The sequence below is a fragment of the Callorhinchus milii genome, unplaced genomic scaffold, assembly GCF_018977255.1.
Source record: "Callorhinchus milii isolate IMCB2004 unplaced genomic scaffold, IMCB_Cmil_1.0 Scaffold24, whole genome shotgun sequence".
Classification (NCBI taxonomy): domain Eukaryota; kingdom Metazoa; phylum Chordata; class Chondrichthyes; order Chimaeriformes; family Callorhinchidae; genus Callorhinchus; species Callorhinchus milii.
The window spans coordinates 2566156-2585515 of record NW_024704765.1 but is presented as its reverse complement, the minus strand read 5'-3'; the positions used below and the strand labels follow the sequence as shown (position 1 = coordinate 2585515).

At 44.3% G+C, this 19360-nt stretch overlaps 1 non-coding gene across 1 annotated transcript; it reads right to left on the bottom strand.

The window, feature by feature from the left end:
• Positions 1-705: 705 nt before the first annotated feature.
• On the bottom strand, positions 706-779 carry trnaa-ggc. The gene has a single exon. It is a non-coding gene; the product is annotated as a tRNA-Ala (tRNA).
• Positions 780-19360: the final 18581 nt, after the last annotated feature.

Here is a 19360-nt window from a genome sequence, read left to right as displayed (position 1 = left end):
CCCACCTCCACTCCCCTACCATGAGTAATAATAATAATAATAATCCCTCCAAAAAAAACAATAATAAATTGGTCATTTTCAATCCACCACTGTTTGTGGGACATTGCTGTGCGCAATTGGCTGCCGCGTTCGCCCACAAATATACAGTCAATTCACTTTACAGTATATTCTGTGAAGCGCTTTGGGACGTCCTCCCGACGTGAAAAGCGCTATATCAAATGCAAGGATTATTATTATTATTATGAGACACAGGAGAAAGGTGACGAGGGGGAGGGGTGGGTGGAGAGGAGAGGAATTGTCTCGGTGAACAAATGTTTGAATCAGACAGGCGTGGCTGGTGTACTGAGTAGCAGAGAAAAACAACAGCGATGGGCAAGACGGCAGCTGGGAAAGTGACTGAATCTCAGTAATATATAATAATAATATAATAATCCTTGCTTTTGATAGAGTGCTTTTCATTAACGTCTTCCAGACGTCTCAGAATATATTGTAATATGAGTTGACCTTGTGGGCAAAACGCGGCAGCCAATTGCTCACAGCAGTGTCCCACAAACGGTCGTGGATTTAGAGACCAATTTATTATTATTATTTTTATTATCTTTTTTGAAGGAATTATTACCCCCAGAAAAGCCATCCGCCATTCGACTAACCTAGTTACTGCCGGGTAAACAGAGGCGTGTGGATTAAGGAAACTTGCCCAAGGTATCGACCTGCCCGGGAATCGAACCCAGGTCCTCTCACTTGCCAGGCGAGCGCTGTAACCACTGAGCCACAGACCTCCACAGTAGACAATGAAATTAGTCTATCTTTCTCGGGAAGATGCACAATAACAACAACAACAACAACAACAAATGACACTTGTCCAGCACCCTTCGTGTCGGAAAGACGTTCCAGGGCGATGGACAGTCCAGGGGGTTTTGGAACACTAACACTAACGCCTGTGTTGACCCATGTCCTAAAATAGGCACCCGTCAGACATTAGGATGTAATAACGGGCAGGTTCCTGCCTCCTGTACAGTCCATTCCGAGGACAACAGGCAGTGTCTGTGGCCCCGCGCTGGGCTGACAAGCCGCATTAATAAAAGCGAAAACAATTGACAGCCCGGCTCGTGTAATTCAAGCTGTTAATTTAAACTGCCTTATTTCTTTATCTTCCCACCATTAATGAACCACTCCATCACCGGGCCCCAGCGAGGATTTATCTGCATCACCCGACCCGCCGACGCTTAATCATTTTAGTAATGGCCTCCTGTCACAGGGAGGCCACAGCCCTCGCTGCAGTGTTGTGGGGAATCAATGTGCTCCGGCACAGAGATCTGCTGCCCGCAGATATCCATCCACTCCCCAGCACATGAATACACCATGACTTCATTTTCCCTCCCCCTCCCTCCCACTCCTCCCCCTCCCAGCCCCTTCCTCCCTCCCTCTCCCCCGATCGAGACTTTGAGGTGATGGGGGTGGGGGGGGAGGGGAGGTTGAGAAGAAAATTTCACTCTACCTTAGCAAAACAAACCCGAGGAAGTAACTATCAAACCGAAACAACAACGAGAAAAATATAACAATAATCGTTGCGTTTGATATCTCGCATCATCGTGACATCTCAAAGCTCTTCACAGAATCTATTGTAAACAACAACAACAAAATTACATTTGTAAAGCGCTTTTCACGTCGGGAGGACGTCCCAAGGCGCTGGACAGACAGAGTTATAGACCCGAGCTGAGGGTTGGGGTGGGGGGAAGCAGGAAGATTGAAAGCACGGTCAAAGAGGATTTTGAGGTGGGTCTTGAAGGTGACAAGGGAGGGGGTGAGACGGAGGGACTCGGGATGGAGTTCCAGAGGTTGGGGGCAGAGTGGCGCTAATAGTGGGGCGAGCGAGGTAGGGGATGTGAAGCAGGCCGGAGCCCGCTGAGCGGAGAGAGTGAACAGGGTGGTAGGGGGTTAGGAGATCAGAGAGGTTGGGGTCAGCAAGGCCGTGGGGGGCTTTGAAGGTGAGGACCAGGATCTTGAACTGTATCCTCTGTGTGATGGGAAGCCAGTGGAGTTGGACAAGGATGGGGGTGATAGGGTCATGGAGTCTGGTGCGGGAGAGGACATGGGTTGCAGAGTTCTGGATGATCTGCAACCTGTGTAGAGGGAGGAGTTGGGGAGGCCGACAAGCAGAGAGTTTGCATAGCCATGGCTCGATGTAATGAAGGCGTGTATGTGGGGACCAAGGACAGAATCCTGAGGAACGCCACACGAGATGGTCCAGGGGCTAGAGGAGAAACTATTTGAGGAGATGTAATGCAGGCGGTATGAGATCTGAACCAATCAAGGACAGTGAATTAACTGTAAGATACACAGGTCAATCCACTTAAAAACATATTCTGTGAAGCGTTCTATCCACTGTTTGTGACAAGCCAAATCCCAGTTAGGCAAATGGGCAGAGAGGTGAATTGGAGAAATATTGGGGGAGAAAAGAAAAGTAGTTGCTTGCTAATCAATTCACAGAGCGATCGGAGCAAGAACCTATTCAATGATATGATGTTTCTGACAATTTATTTCTTAATGTAACCTTCCAGATGTGAGTGTCCAGATTACAAGAATAGTTTGGATGAAGAAGACCTTTCGATCCATATAATTTCATCCTTCTCGAATACCCACCGAACCCACTGTCCTCCCATCATATTTCTAAATGAGAATCTGTGTCTTTATCCAGACTACAAGTGTGACTGTCTCCATCCAAACTGGAGGCAATGATATTTCTCGTATGTAGAGGGGTAAGTTTTGGCTTACATTGTCAGGAAAGATACAGCATTGAATGAAACCTGCTATTGCCATGGGAGTGAGTTAATTGAACTAAATAGAAAGTCTTTTGTTGCTGTACATACTCCAATAACGAAGTGGATTATGAGATATTGTGAAGGATGAGGATGTGTGTCATTATCTGCCGTCCCTAGTGTATAGTAAGACCTGAGCCATGGCAGGGAGCTCGGTGCAGATTTGATTCCAGTTGTACAAAGTGATGTGGGATCAATAAACGCTCTTCTTAAAAGCTCCTCGTTTAATTAAAAGCAAAGCCACATCCTGCTTGGAAAGCAAATTGTAATTATTCATTCCCGAACACAAGGGACAGAGGACCAAAGGCAGGAATGAGGCTAAGAACTTGTTTCAGCCGGGGTTCATTAATGGCGATGCATTCATTAAGTTCTATGACTGAAGATTTGATGTCTTCCAACCACTTAATGACCTTGATCCCAAACAACAACAAACAACTACTCTCTGCTTGCTTCAGCCAGTAACTTCTCCACATCCATGTCTTATCCTTGACACCCAGTGACCTCACAGTCCCTGGTTTGTTACTTTATTGAAGGCCCTTTGGAAGTCTAGGTACACTATGGGGTGTGGCTTCTTATGATGAACCTTTATATGAAACACTGGTGAGGCCTCAGCGAGAGACTGGGTTCAGTTCTGGGTCCCACACTTTAGGAAGGATGCCAAGGCATTGGAGAGGGTGCAAAGGAGATTGAACAGGATGACACCAGGAATGAGGGCCTTCAGGTATCAGGAGAGGTAGAGAAGTTGGGATTATTCTCCTTGGAGCAGAGAAGGTTAAGAGGAGACTTAATAGAAGTTTTCAAAATTATGAGGAGATTCGATAGGGTGAATAAGAAGAAACTATTCCCACTGGCGGGTGGGGCAGTAACCCGGGGACACCGATTTAAAATAGTGGTTAAAAGAAAAGAGGGGCGGGGAGGAGAAATGTTTTCACACAGCGAGTTGTTGGGATCTGGAATGTCATTGCGTGAAAGGCCGGGGGAAGCCGATTTGATAACAACTTTTTAGAGAGTAGATAATAATTTGGGGAGAACAAGTTTGCAGAGCTATGGGGAGAGAGCGGGGGAGTGGGGTTGATTTGGAAGCTCTTTTCAAAGAGCCGCCACAGACACGATGGGCCGAATGACCTCCTTCTGTGCTGTATGATTCTACGATTCATGGTCAAGTTGGGCTGAAAGTCTATAAATTTCATCCGATGTGATCTACAGCCACTGAAAGCTGTGCTGATTGTCCAGGCGTCAGCCTGGCTCAGTTGGTAGCGCTTTCACCTCTGTGTCAGAAGGCTGTAGAAAATGTCAATGGCTTTACACATGGCTCTGTTGCCTTTTTGAAATGTGGGAAACCGCATTTGCTTGTATCCAGTCAGTTAGAACATGCCCAGTGTTGACTGACTCATTCAAAATGTTTGCCGGAGATTCACAGATCTCTTGATTTGTCTATTTTCGCCCCCTCCCCTTCCTGGGGGAACAGGCCAGCTGTCCAGGGGCATTTGTGGGTTTCCAGTCTGCCAAATCGATCTGGAACCTCAGCCTCACTAGTGTCAGAAGTCGAGAGTGTCGTGACTGTATATTTCTCCCACAAAATATACAGACTCTACACTTTACACTAAATTCTATGAAGCGCTTTGAGGCGTCTCGAACACATCATAAAGCACGATAGCAAATGCAAGGATCATTATGATTAACTATAATAATAGTTATAATAATATACAATAATCTTTGATACAGCGTCTAAAAAATAATAATACTTTAGTCACTCAATCCATGACTGTTTGTGCGCAATGAGCATTTCGCCCTCAAAACATACAGTCAATTCACTTTACAGTATATTCTGTGAAGCACTTTGAGACGCCTTACAACATCAAATGCAAGGATTATTATTATCATAATTATTATTGCAATTATTATTATCATCAATGAAATGACTCAAAGCGCTTCACAGGATATACTGTATAGTGGTGTGACTGTTTTTTGTGGGTGAAGGCAGCAGCCAATTTGTGGATGGAAGCCATAGAATTTATCCAGTACACATCATAAAAGTACAGAAATAAACTGAAACTTTGAAGGCTCCAAGTCTTAGAAGTTCAAAGTCTTCTGTTACTATTGTAAAATATAAAATTAGAAGTGTTGACACTAATTAAAATGAATGATGTTGCTTAACAGCTGATACGGGACTTACTGGTGTAACAAGCTAGGATTCACATTATTTCCTAACCCTATCACTCCGCCATAGACTCTTATTACTTAAATTTGGGTCATGGGAGAAATTGGATTTCAGTAATGTCGAATTTAGTCCTTATTAAATGTTCTAACCAAAGTGACGTCTTAACGTGGCAGAAACTTAATTTATCTCTCTTATTGTCTCTCCCACACCTTAACCTTCTGACAACTGAGTTAAAATTGGAAAATGAGCTGGAGAACAAAGAGGCAAGGAGATAATCAATTAGAACTCTTCCCACAAAGTACAATTAAATTGCTGACTTAGCAACCAGCAATAATGCGAACTGGCTTGTACAAAGCCACTCATGTAACTTTAAAGTCTGTTCTCCGGGGGGTTGGAGTGTGGGAGGTGGGTGGAGTGGGGAATCCTTGGGGCTGAACTGGCTCCAAGGTGACATGAGAGGCAACAGAAGGTCAGAGGGTCAGAATCAACCCTCTGTGATAGTCTCTGTCGTCCAGTTCCGGAGCAGGTTCACGTTATTCCAGGGCCCACGTGGCTCATCAACAGGGAAGGAACAAAGGGTCATTGTGCAGGTAGTTTGGTCACAATTAAGTGGGATACCTCAGGTATCCCTACCTTTGCTCATATATGTTAATGACCTGGATTTGTAGGCCCAGTGGTCAAAGACATTGTGGGAAGAGTTCTAATTGATTATCTCCTCTAAATGGTCAAATTTATAGTTGACACGAACTCGAGAGGAACTGTGGAATCAGCGGAAGCAGAAAAGGCTGACACAGAGAGGTTGATAGGGTATGTACGTGGGCTGATTACTGGCAAATGAAGTATAGTACAGATAAATGCAAGGAATTGCAAATATGAAGTAAGAATAGGAAACACGTGTACTCCATGGTTGGAAGAGAACTTGCCAAGGGGGAAGCTGACAGAGACCTAGAGGTGTTAGTTGACTCATTGCCGCTCACCGTGTACAAAGTTTGAGGCAGCAATAAACAAGGCAAATGGGAATCTGGGCTGTGTTGCCAAATCAGTTGAGGACTGATCCCCGGGTGTCATAGTCAGGCTGTACAATACTCTGCTCTGGTCAGATCTAGAGTACGTAATACATTCCGTGCTGGTCACTGCAATACAAGGGGATGCCCAGGTTCTAGAGGCAGTGCAGAAGAGAGCAACAAGGATGATCCCCAGTGTTGGAGGAATGAGCAATGAGCAACAAAAGAACTAGAGCTTTATTTGATCAGCCGTGTATCTGCCACACGCAGCAATATAATACCTAAGAGTATCCAAGCCAAACCGAGAATTCCTTGCCACCTCCACGTGGACATTACCATTTAGGGAATGGAATATGAGCTTTCTCCCCGGCGAGACTCAGCCTGTTTAGTTAATTCCAGAGAACATTAGGCACAGGTTGGAAAGAGTCAAGAGCCTAGAACACTTCAGCCTTGAGAAGAGACATTCTCAAGTGGGACTTTGTAGAGGTACACATTTTAAATGGGATTCAAAGAATAATGAAGACTGCTTGAGGCCAGGGTGATGGGCTCATTTTAAAAACACCTTGATGCTGTGATGAGAAGAAGGTAGATGGGTAATTTGGAAGAAAGATTGAATTATAATGTAGTTTGTTACAGGCTGTGCTGGTGCTCTGCCAATTGATCATGTGAATCATTGAATCCTCTTGTTAATGATTGCACTGTTCTTTGTGCCAACGGTAATGTGGGAATCATTATCCCACGTGTCTGCAGTGACTCTCATCCAATTTGGGTTCATACCTACATAATACACAGTCAATTCCTTTTACAGTATATCCTGTGAAGCGCTTTGAGATGTCTCGAAGAAGTGATGAGGATAATAATCCTCAAATGCAAGGATTATTATTATTATTCCTAATCCCTCTTGAGTGGAATCTTCCTCCAGTTTATTGGAGGGAATTGTGAACAAATCTCAAGAAATCTCTCCCCTCTTTCAAGTTTCGCCTGAAGACTTTCCTCTTCAACCGTGTTTACGGCCATCTCCACCCCACCCCTGGCTCGGAGTCTGGTGGACGCTACCCTGGTGGAGAGCACTATATGTTTTGGAAGTTGTTGGGCTGAACTGAAATTGTTGTTGGGCGAACTGAAAGGATTCAATACGATAGACATTGATAAGACTATTTCACTTGTTGTTGAGACTAAAACTAGGGTGGCATTAATAACAACAACAACTTGGATTTATATAGTGCCCCTCACACAGGGTTTAAAATAAGATAGCCAGCAGATCTTAAAGAGAATTTAGGAGGAACACCTTGATATAGAATGTGGAAGTCATTATTGGAAGCTGTGGCTGAACAAAAAGTATCAGTATTTAAGAGGAAATCTTATGCGTACACAAGGGAGGAGGGAAAAGAGGAAATTAGGTGAAGGGAATAGGAAGTGAAGATTGTGTGGAGTACAAACACCGGCACGAACCGGTTGGGTTGCGTAGCCTGTTTCCGTGCTGTAATGTTCTGTGTCATTCTGTGAATTGGGCCTAAGGACCTTCTTCATCAAACCAATCTTGTGATTTTGTGATTTGGAAGGGCAGACCAGTCGAAGGGGACAGGGATTCTTTCCACCGAGCTCCTGTTAACCCCGCAAGCTAAAGCTCTATCAGATGATTGGGCAAACAGCAGGAAGGTTGCCAGACAGCGCACTCGATGGCAAGCTCTGAGGTTTTAGAAGTCCAAGAACACTTTGCTCACCAGCTGTCCCTCTGTGGGTCAGTTTACAAACCAGATGCCAAATTGTGGCTGAGTTTGACCTGTGAATCCACGCCCTCTGGAGCTGGTGATGAAGTTGCCCAGCTCCGTATATCATAAACCTTGTCTGCTTATCTCTTTATTAGGTTCACTGGACAATAGAGGGAATCGCTGGCTGCCCCTGGTGGTGCTGGAGCAATGGTGCGACATTAAATCTACGAGACGTGAGGTGTTGATTACCACTGGTGCTAATTATCACATCATTGACAAATGTGGTCAACACACAGCTGGCTGTAAACTGGCCTGGTCCCGGGTCACCCCTCCCCCTGCCGCTCCCTCTCCGCCCCTGCCCCCAAATCCCTAACTCAATACACAGGTTCAGATTAAGCCACTGTCCCACAGTGCAACACTTCATTGGCCACCGGCTGGAAGGTTCAATGGCCGTCATCGTGGACCAGCCTCGGGTCTGACTATTGTGACAAAATTGGGGACAGAATCAGAACCATAACTGGTGTTTAAGCGCTCAAGACGCCACCCCCCCCCCTCCCCCATGCCACGTGGAGGGCGCTGTATAAATGCGAGTTGTTGTTGTTGTTGTTGTGTTGTTAGGGACAGGCTTGATTGCATTTATCAACAATACGATAAACACACCTCCTGATGAAGTACACAGAGTATAACGTTATCCGGAGCGCTGCAGAGTCAGAGGCTCTGTCCTTCAGGTGGACGTTCACAAAAAGTCCAGAAGTCTCTCGGGAAGTCAGGAGGTCTGATGGTGGGGGGAGGGGGGGAGGGGGGAATGGGAGGATGGGAAAGCTATTACCCAAAACTGACTTGTTATTAATTTGCTCGACTGAGCTGTCCACCGGTTAAAAGGAGAAGGAGTCGAGTCCTTCAGGAGAGGAGAGGCTATAATACATCACACACAGGGAACTGGTACATTCAGATGACCTCTGGATATCAGCACAGCACAGGGGAAACCGAGCTATAAACAACCACTCTGTTAAACATCTCATCTCAAGGATGGCACCTCTGATAATGCAACGCTCCTCCCAGCACGGAATAGGGGTGTCAGCTTAGACTATGAGCTCAAGGTCATTGATTCACTTCATGGCTGTTTGTGAGACGTTTGCTACGTGGAAATAGGGACGCTGCTGTATTTTGACTCCAAAATGCACATTTTTCTTTTGTTCTTCTCCTTTTCAGATACTTATCTAATTTTCTCTTAAAGGGGAAAATGGATTCTGCCTCAATCATGGTTTCAGGTAAAGCTTTTCACCTCACCTCCTGCCCTTTCCCAACTTTCTACCCTTTCCCCTTTTCCTACCCTTTGCCCCTCAACCACACATTTTTCTTTTTCTAAACAGCCAACATCAATCACAGCAATAAATGGAGTGGAATCCTGTAACTTAGTGGTTAAAGCCCTCTACTGGGTAAGTTTATTTACTCCACACGCCTCTGTTTACCTAGCAGCAAGTAGGAACCCAGTTGTTAGTCGATTGGTGGAACGATTTCCCAGGGTTAATAATCCATTCCTCCAAAATGAATAAAATAATAATAATTTGGCCACTTAATCCATGACTCTTTGTGAGACACTGCTGTACACAATTGACTGCTCTCTTCTATCCCCCAAATAAATTTTTAGTGTATTTTGTGAAGCACTTTGAGACGTCTTGATAAGCTGCTATATAAAATGCAAGGGTTATTATTAAGTAGTAACTTTATCTGGAATGAGGCCCAAGTTTGGACAACGCTATTGATTGCAGATGTGAAACTAACGTATTGTGCACAGGCTTTAAACCTCATTCAGAATTTTCCTTTCCTTTCCTGTCCAATGGTGTCTCCGCCGGTCGCGCCCGAAATAGACGACACCTGATGTGACAAACATCTGGAGGAACTAACCTCAGCCATGAATTAAAGCAGCAGATAATTATTTAGCAATCACACCATATGTCGAGACAAGTGAGCTAGATAATTCTCAGTCTCAGTGCGAGCGAGCGAAGGAGCGAGCTCTTCCTTTTGGAGCCTGGTTGAACTTAAAATAGAAGCAGAACACATTTCGAAATCAGGGCTTAAACCTAAGGGGGAAGAAAATGTGCTCTGAAGTCTCTCTCCAATACCCACCATAATTAATTGCCATTCTCCCCTTCTCCTTCCCCAATCCCCAACACACACACACACACAATTAGCTGCCGTTAGTTGAGTTGTTATGCAAAATTAGCATATTTTTCGCATGAAATCACCAGCGCTCCCACTGCTCCACACCCAATTGCCGCCGTGTTTGCCTACACATACATCGTCATTACACCTGACACTGGGAGAAGCTCTCTTCTCTTTCCCGTCCCCTCTAAAGCTCCTTGAGACATTTCATCATTGTAAGCGCTTTGTCAAAGGGCAAGGAGTACTGTTATGAAATGGGAGAAGCTCTGCATAAGAAAGTGTTTGAATAACTTTTTCCTGATAATTCCTTCCTTGCCTATTCTTTCACCCGCTCTGTCAGGCAGAAATCCCGCAAAGTGTCTCTGGAACACAGCTCCCAGAAATCATCAGGCCCGACCATCGTGTCGAGCCACGTATGAGGGTTCATAAATATGGGGATAGACACCATGGGTAGAGAGCAGGGAATGGGATTAGAGTAGAGAGCTTCAGTGGGGGAGCAAGTACCAGCACAGACATGATAGAGAGAGAGCAGGGAATGGGGTTAGAATTTAATTTGGAAAGATATTTTGGCAGAAACTCGTTTAATCCATCAATTTGCCAGACTCTCCTCACTTTATCTGGATTATAACCTCGGGCATGAGGGATGAGCTTCATCTGGATTACGACAGGGGAAATTGTCATGTGTGCAGATTATTTTCACTGGTCAGAGAGACAGTCGTGAAAGGCCGGGCTTTTACGATAATCACAATGATTTAAAGGGAAGGTCAGGAAACATTTCTTCACACACAGTGGATGGAATGTTGAATTCTCTGCCATGAACCATATTTGAGGCAAAATAAAAATAATTTTTGCATTTGCTATCGCGCCTTTCACATCAGGAGGATGTCCCTAAGCCCTTCACAGACCACACTTCACTGTAAAATGCATACATTATAAAGGTGGATGGTGTTCACTTGGTCAAAGTGGGCTCACACTCTATAAATCGATTGTTTTAATTGTATTAATTATTTAAAAAAAGGAATTAGATAGGTACGGAGGGATATTACAGGGTGTATATGTGCGTAGGTGGAGGTGAGGGGGGAGGGAGGGGAATACACTGGAGAGTGAGATAACAGGGGGGTGTGATTCATATGGAGAAAAACGCCAGTGCACAATTGATGGACCAAGCGAGAAGAATCTTTGCACTTGCATTCGATACAGCACCTATAATGCGGAAATCATCTCCGAGCACTTCACAGTATTTCTATGACGTGAAGTGACTGTGGCACTTGTGTGCTGTCCTGTGACATTCTATGATTCACTCAATCAGTTTTTATTCTACATTTGAAGGAGAATGAGTTCACCTCAATATACAATTACATGGACAGTGCAGAAATTCGCCCATATACTTCCCACGAGCCTCCACCCCTCCTCATTCCCTCCCCGTGCTGCTTCCCATACCTCTTCTCCCTAAACACATCCCTTATGTAAATCTTTAGATAAGTGGATGAAAGCTATGAAAGAGGGTTGATGGGATATGTGGATAAGGCGAGGCAGTGGGATTGTGGAATCGATCCTGTTGCGCATCGCGAGTGAGAGGAATTGGTTTTGATTTCCGTTCAGGGCGAAATGTTGAGCTGGTTTTCTTGACTCCACATGTCTCTGTTTACCTAGCAATAAGTAGGAACCCGGTTGTAAGTTGATTGGCGGATTGATTTTCCGGGGGTAATAATCCTTTAAAAATAAAAAAAATTGGTCGCTCAATCCACGTCTATTTGAGGGACACTGCTGTGTGCAATTGGCTACCACGTTTCGCCCACAAATATACAGTGAATTCACTTTACAGTATGTTACGTGAAGCACTTTGAGATGTCTCGAAGACGTGACAAAGACCTATATCGAGTGCAAGGATTATTATTATAAATTGAATGCTCTGAGAGCCAGTGCTGATTTGATGGACCGAACAGCCTCTATTTGTGCTGTAAATGTCTATGATTCTATGATTGTACGACTCGGGGCCCGTTTCCTCCCAGTGATGCTTCTCGTTAGCAAAAGGGAATCTTCATTCAGTGACAGAAAGGTAAATCGAGGTGTCCAGGATATCTCTGAGGAAACTGCATTCAAATTGAGCTTTGTGGATTTCTTATCAGAAGAGGCAGTCAGGCGTGTTATGATGCTCAGCAGATATTGGTAGAGAAGGGAAGTGTTCTCTATCACCGTTCCTCTCTGATTGATTTTTCCCTTTGCCGGATGGATTGGGCTGTTTCTTGAGACAACGGCACAATGAGACGAATTGGCTCATAGATTTCCATTCAGTGAATTCCCAAACCCCCTCCCCCCCACCCCACCTGAAGTCAATGAGTGGAAATCAATCATTTCAATGACAGCCATAAAGATGCAGGAGAGATTGCTCCGCTCACAACTTGTGACTCTAAATCACCATTTTCATCAATTTGGTGAAATAATGTTTATTTCAGTGGAAAAAACATTTTTTTTAAGGTTCCGTGAAACAGTTTCTACCTTGTTTATTTCACACATGTGCCTCCTTACAGAGTGGCGAGGGGGATGGGGGGGGGGGGGAGAAGGAGATAAACTATACCTGTGGTGAAGTGACATTAGTTCCTAAGAGCTTCAATGGTGTGATAATTTAGTTCACAATCTAGTTCCAATACTTTACAGGAGGTAGGGGGGTGCGCTGCATTGTCAGAGGCATTGTCATTTCCCCCCCCACCAGGTGTCTCAGCCAACAATCCTTCAGATAAAATTGATCCGTCACCTCCTGGTTGTTTGTGGCTCTTTGCTGTGCCCTACACAAATTGGCTGTTGTCTTTGCCACAGTCGCTATGATTAAGAGTAATTGCCCCAAAGCAATTTGAAACATTTCAACTTTATAGGCGCTGCATCAAGTGTGAGGATTGTTGGGATAATTATCACCTGTGTAATTAACACACAACGAGATGAAATTTTCGCCCCACATTATAAAGCTGCATGACCTTGGCTACCCCAACCCCATCAGAATTGAGAAGGTCTCGAGAATGACTGTCCAAACTCTGTGATATCAATACAATTCAAATTTACATTTATATAGCGCCTTTCACATTGGGAGGACGTTCCAAGACTCTAAACAATTCTGGCCAGGCACCCAAGCTGGGAGCCGAGGGAGGGAAGGGAAGGGAAAGATGACTGAAAGTGCGGTGAAAGAGGTCGTTATTAATGTTGAAATAGAAAGACCAGATCTTAACAGAATCTACTGAACTCTTACGTCAGTCCGTTATAATAGAGATGTAGGTGGAAGGCACAAAATTGCCCCTAATTTTAACTTCCATAACTTGCATAAAGACAGCACTTATGAATTTTCCACCATTCTGCATTATTTTAAATAATAAGACAAAATGTTCGTACAGACCTAAGATGATGCAGCATTGTGCAAAATTCATAAATGCAGTCTTATTTGGAAGCCAGTTTTATGATGAAAATAATCATCCGTAAATTTAATACAACCCTATATAACGTCCAAATACCTCAAACAATACCAACAACAACAAGATTGCATTTATAGAACGCCTTTCACGTTGGGAGGACGTCCCAAGGCACTGGACAGTTGGGTCGGGATCCGATCAGGGGGGAATGGTTAGGGTGAGGGTAGAGAAGGTCGAGGGAGCGAGGAGGGGGTAGAGAGTCGAGAGGGGAGCTGAAGCTGAAAGTAATTTCCAAAAGTTTTTATGTAAAGTGTAGTGACTGTGCACTTTGTAGGTAAATGCCAATTTGCTCACAGCAATATCTTCACTCAGAGGGTAGTGAATTTATGGAAGTCTCCATCCCAGAGGGCTGTGGATGCTCAGCCCTTGAATATATTTCAAGACTGAGATCGATGGATTTTTAAAAACTAAAGGGATTAAGGGATATGAGGACAGGGCAGGTAAATGGAATTAGGTTAGGAGATCAGCCATGATCTTATTAAATGGCGGGGCAGGCTCGAGGGGCTGAATGGCCTACTCCTGCTTTTATTTCTTATCTTTTTATGTTCTCGTATCCCACAAATAGCTGTAAAGTGAATGTTCAATTTTATTAATAATTATTAATAAGGATTATTATTATCTGGACAATTGTTGGCCAGGACATCGGGAGAGAGAAACTTTTTGAATAGTGCCATGGGATCTTTGTTGTCCACCCGATCTTGGTTTAATGTCTTATGTTTTTCTTAATCAGAACTGATTCCAAATTAAGATTGAATTTTCTAAAACATTTTCACAATTCTGCTCAAACCCAGATATTGAGACAAAATAGTTTTACAGACTAAGATTAGGTAGAATTTCAGGCCAGGCAGCCATCAACTTTGCCATTGCAAGTAGGATGCATTACAGTTTAGGTTGATACAGCGCCTTTCAAGTTGGGAGGATGTCTCAAAGCACTTGACGCAGCTGGTTAAAGAAGGGGATGCAATGCGTTGAGTTTCTCCTGGTGTCTATCCTGTCCAACAATCCTCCAGATCATTCCAAGTCTCCTCCTGGCTGTTTGTGGGAGCCTCGCTGAGCACAAACTGGCTGTCGTTCACATTTGCCTGTGTAAAAAAAATACAATCACTACAGTTCACAAAATAAAAATAAACAGTCAGTTGACTTCATAGTATATTCTGTGAAGTGCTTTGAGGTCTAGAAGACCTGATAAGGTGCTATATCAAATGCAAGGATTATTATTATTATTATTATTAACAAACTTTGTGAAATGCTTTGAGGCAATCTCAGGCTTCTAAACACTGTATCAAAAGGCAAGGATTATTTTATTATTGTTCTCTGAGGATACCCAGCAATAGGCAGTGTCCAACATTAAAGCTCTCAATGGCAGAGTCAGCAGAGAAAGGCCAGGAGATGGTGAAATGAAAACCACTAAATACAGGGAACAGCGTTGAGAGAATGGGAAACCCAAATCCTTACCTGAAACAGCTGAGCGCTAGTAAGTCCTCCAGACAGAACCATCTCACTAAAGGGTCTGATTACCAGAGTCGCCAGTGCTCGATGGAGTAGGAGCTGAGAAATAAGATATTAAAGCGGGATGGAGACAGAGAGAGCTGTGGACAGACAGCCCTCGGCAGATGGAAGAGCGCTTATTCAAGAAAAATCTAGACAGAGTGGAAGAGTGGATGAGCGCAACGGTACTAATTTGGCTTGTGATGCCAATTGCAGTGTAAATATTATTCCTACAATAATAATAATCCTTGCATTTGATACAGCGCCTCACGTCTCCAAGACGTTAAAGCTCTTCACAGAATACACTGTAAAGTCAATTGACAAAGTCAATTGTATTTTGTGTGCGAAACGCGGCAGCCAATTAAGAACATAAGAATATGAGAATTTGTTTTTTTTTCTTGAGGGATTATTATCAGGCGTGTGGAGTAAGGAAACTTGCTCAAGGTATTGCCCTGACCTGTCAGGAAATAAACGCAGGTATCTCGCTTGAGAGGTGAGCGCTCTAACCACTGAGCTACAGGACTCCATAGGACTTATTACGTTGTTGATACTGTATATATACTGTAAAGTGAATTGACTGCACAGCAGACAATTGCACACAGCAGTGTCCCACTAACAGTCGTGGATTGAGTGACCATTTTTTTTTATTTGGCACTTTACCAGAGGCGAGCTGACAGTCTAGGAGCTGAGAGACAGCTGTGGGTTACTCTCTGTGTCTCTGTGCGATGATCAGCCGCAGCGAAAACCTGATGAGATGTTGGTGACACAGCTGGAAGGTGGGGACCAATAAAAAAAAGGGCGACTTAGAAAGAGCAGAGGCTGTGGTGCCACAGAGACCGAATGGCCTTCTCCTGCGATTAGAATGTTTATATTGTCAACCGATTGAGGCGATTGCACTATAATATGCATCAGGTGATGAGCACTTAATATTACGCTGATTTGGCAAGTGGATTATCTTGCTTCCATCTCTTTGCCAGCCAGCGAGCGTGTCTGTCGCGTGTGCCTGTAGCCCGTGTGTGTAGTGAGTGGGTGCAGTGTGTGAGTGTCTGTAGTGGATGATGGAGCCCGGTTACGGCTGCACTGCAGAGCAGCATCAGCTGGTGGAGATATTGTATCACTTTTAACAAGTTAATGCATGATAAGCCCTGCGAGATGGAACACCATCAGCGAGGCTGAGGAGGTGGGGCAGGAGGGCACAGGTTCAGGGGTGTGAGGCGGGCGTTCAGGGTGGACAACAGGAGCAGGAAGCCTCACGGGATGTTTGGAATTGTGTGTGTGTGTGTGTGTGCTGGACTGGTGGTGCCGTGCTTTGAATGAGATGTCAAACCGAGGTCCTGTTTATGTGGATGTTAATGATCAAAAAGAGCAGAGAGTTTCTCTCTCTCCCAGTGTGCTGGTCAGCAATCTTCCCGGTAAAATTGAGCATTCACTTTGTGGCTGTTCATAGAATATTGCTGTGTGCAAATTGGCTGCGCATTCAGCCACAATATACACAATCACTGCACTTTATAGTACGTCCGAAACACTGACTGTTGAGCACCTTGGGACATCCTCCCGATGAGAAAGGAGCTATACAAATGTAATGTTGTCGTTGTTATCCTGCGAAGCCCTTTGAGAGATCTCAACGACATGATAAGGCCCTACATCAAATGCAAGCATTATTATTATCTTTAACCTCCACCTGAACAGGCATAAGAGGTACTCGGTTTAGTGTCTCAACTGAAGGACGGCATCTCTGACAATGCAGCGATTCTCCAGTCCTGCGCTGCGGTGCCAGTCTGGACTGTGAGCTCAAAGTCTCAATATGGGGCTTGAATCCACAACCTTCTGACTCAAAGGCAAGAGTGCTTCTGTCTGAGCCGGGCAGACACATGCCATTCAATAGGTGTTACCATTATTCCGTTCGATTTCAAAATAAACTTTAAGCATTGTTCTTCAGACAAGGAATGGGATGCATTTGGGAATTTTGCCCCCAATTTTGGCATTTACTCTGTGACTTTGTTACTGTCCGTGGAATAAACACAAATTCTCAAGTGACTTAATGATTAAAATGCTAATGGGATTTCTGTCATGCTCCCTGCTCTACCAACCAACTGGACCTGAGGCTGGTGTGAGGGTCGCGGGGAGAGATTTGCTCAGACTATTACCAGCGCTTGTCATCAGTACTGTCTGTCATCAGTGTAACAACTTACTTTAATATAGCACCTTTGCATAGGATAGTGGCTCGGATGGCTTTATATTTGTGGGGTCGCACACTGAGCTAGGAGAGGTGACCAAAGGTGCAGTCAAAGAGGTGGGTTTTCAGATAGTAATTGAAGATAAGATAGTGAGGGGGCAAGTTGCAGGAGTAGAGGCAGAAAGTTCCACACTGAGAGCTTGGCCAGCGATGGGGTGGGGCCCCGCATAGGCCTGTGCTAGCTGAGGGAAGTGGGCCTGGTGGGGGGTGGGGACGGGGTGCAGGGGAGTGGAATAGCAGCAGGTCAGAAAGACAGCGAGGGCGTGAAGGGATTTATATGTGAGGGTGAGAATCTTGGAGTCGACCCATTTGGAGAGAGGGAGGCAATGGAGCCCAGCAAGGATTGGGGTGGGGATTGGTCTGTGTGAGGTTGCAGGTGGCAGTGTTTTTTATTGGTTGGATTTTGTATACAGTGGAACTGGGAGCCCAGCGAGGAGCGTGTTTAAGAAATCAAGGTGGGAGGTGATGAAAGCATGTACATTTGGTGTGAGATAGGAGCGGAGGCAGACCGTGAGGCAGAAGAAAAGGAAAGGCAGTCTTTGTCTGGGACTGAATATAAGGTTGGAAAGGCAGCTGAAGATGGAGCTGGCCAGTGAGGATGGTTGAGTGAGTTTGAGGGATAGGCTGGAGAATATCTCCCAGATTCACCAACTCAACTCAGACCAAGGACTAAACTCAGAGTGGGAGGTTGTGGGTTAAAGCCTCATATCGGGACGTGAGCTCACAGACTCAGTACTCAGTACTTGGACAACACAAGACCATAATTAATTAATAATATAATTAATCCTCCAGATTAAACGTTTACTCTCCTCATTTTGAGTCTGGCGCCATCGTACAGTCACCATATTTTGTACAGCAAATATGGGTACACATATATAAAGAAAGTGGAACTCACCACAGTTGCTGATGCGGGCAGTTGCTGGAGCGATGCGTTGGATTTATGGCTGTGTTTCTCTGGTCTTGGTGTTAGAATCTTATTGTTCTTGCTCAGTTTGTTGCTGAACTCAAGACGGGGCACATTTGGCCCCAGGGACACAATACCTCACACAGGCACTGTACCTGTAAATCAGGGTCATGTGGTCAACCTATCTATAATCTGTGGGTTTTCCCTGTGCGCAAAATGGCTGCCTTATGGAAACACTTGGCCAACAAAAACATTAATTAAGGTAAAGCTCTCGAGATTTCTTGACATAATAAGCGCTGGAAAAATGCAAGTTGCTCCTTGTAGAAATCTGAGAGTAACGCATTTCTTATTAAGAAATCCAGCAGGAGATCTCGCAAATTAGCCCCCGATATTACTGAAGGTAACAACAGAGCCGCAGAGAGGAAATGCGTCTCCTGGGTGTAGTTTGATGATCAAACAGACAGGGAAATCAATTTAGCTGCACACAATAAAACAACCTCCTCATAAACCAGGCCGATTGGCTGATCTGTTCCAGAGGTTATTAACAAATAGTTTGTAATTAAGCAGATTATCCAGCCCGTCACTTAGACCCAGCTAAACCTTTAAATTATATATGTGTATTTTTAATTAATGTCGTGGTTTATTATTTTTACATTGGAAATCAGATGCCGGCTGCTACTATAGCAAGGTGTGTGATAGAGACTACACTGTGACACTTAGTGGGTGTGGGCATGTACAATAAAACCTTCTCAAAGACGTCACCTGGGAACAGGCACCATCTGCCGTTCCATAGACCTGACTGAGGCCTGAAAATTCACATGGTTTTAGCCTTGAGAACCATTGTCTTCAAATCTCACATCCTGCAGAATTGGGGAAAATTCTTTAATCCAATCTTTCTTAAGAGTCCTGTATTTTAATGGTTAGAGCACCAGCCTCGTAAACGAGAGGACGTGGGTTTGATTCCTGGTGGGGCAAAACCTTAGGCAATTTTCCTTACTCCACACGTTTGTTTACCTAGCAATAAATAGGAAGCTGGTTGTTAGTCGATTTTCTGGGGGTAATAATCCCTTCAAAATACTACTACTAATAATAATAATTTGGTCACTCAATCCACAACTGTTTGTGGGACACTGCTGTGGGCAATTGTCTGCCACATTTTGCCCACAAAATATACAGTCAATTCACTTTACAATATATTCTGTGAAGTGCTTTGAGACGTCTCAAAGACGTGATAAGGCGCTATCTCAAATGCAAGGATTATTATATTACATGGTAACCTTAGTTTCTTGAAAGAAAACCAGCTACTAGGTTAGTGCTGCATTTAAGAATAGTTTACAGTTCTGCGTGGAGGTTTGGATCTCGGAGACAACAGTAGATCAGATAGACATAACATTAGATTGTAATACAGTCTA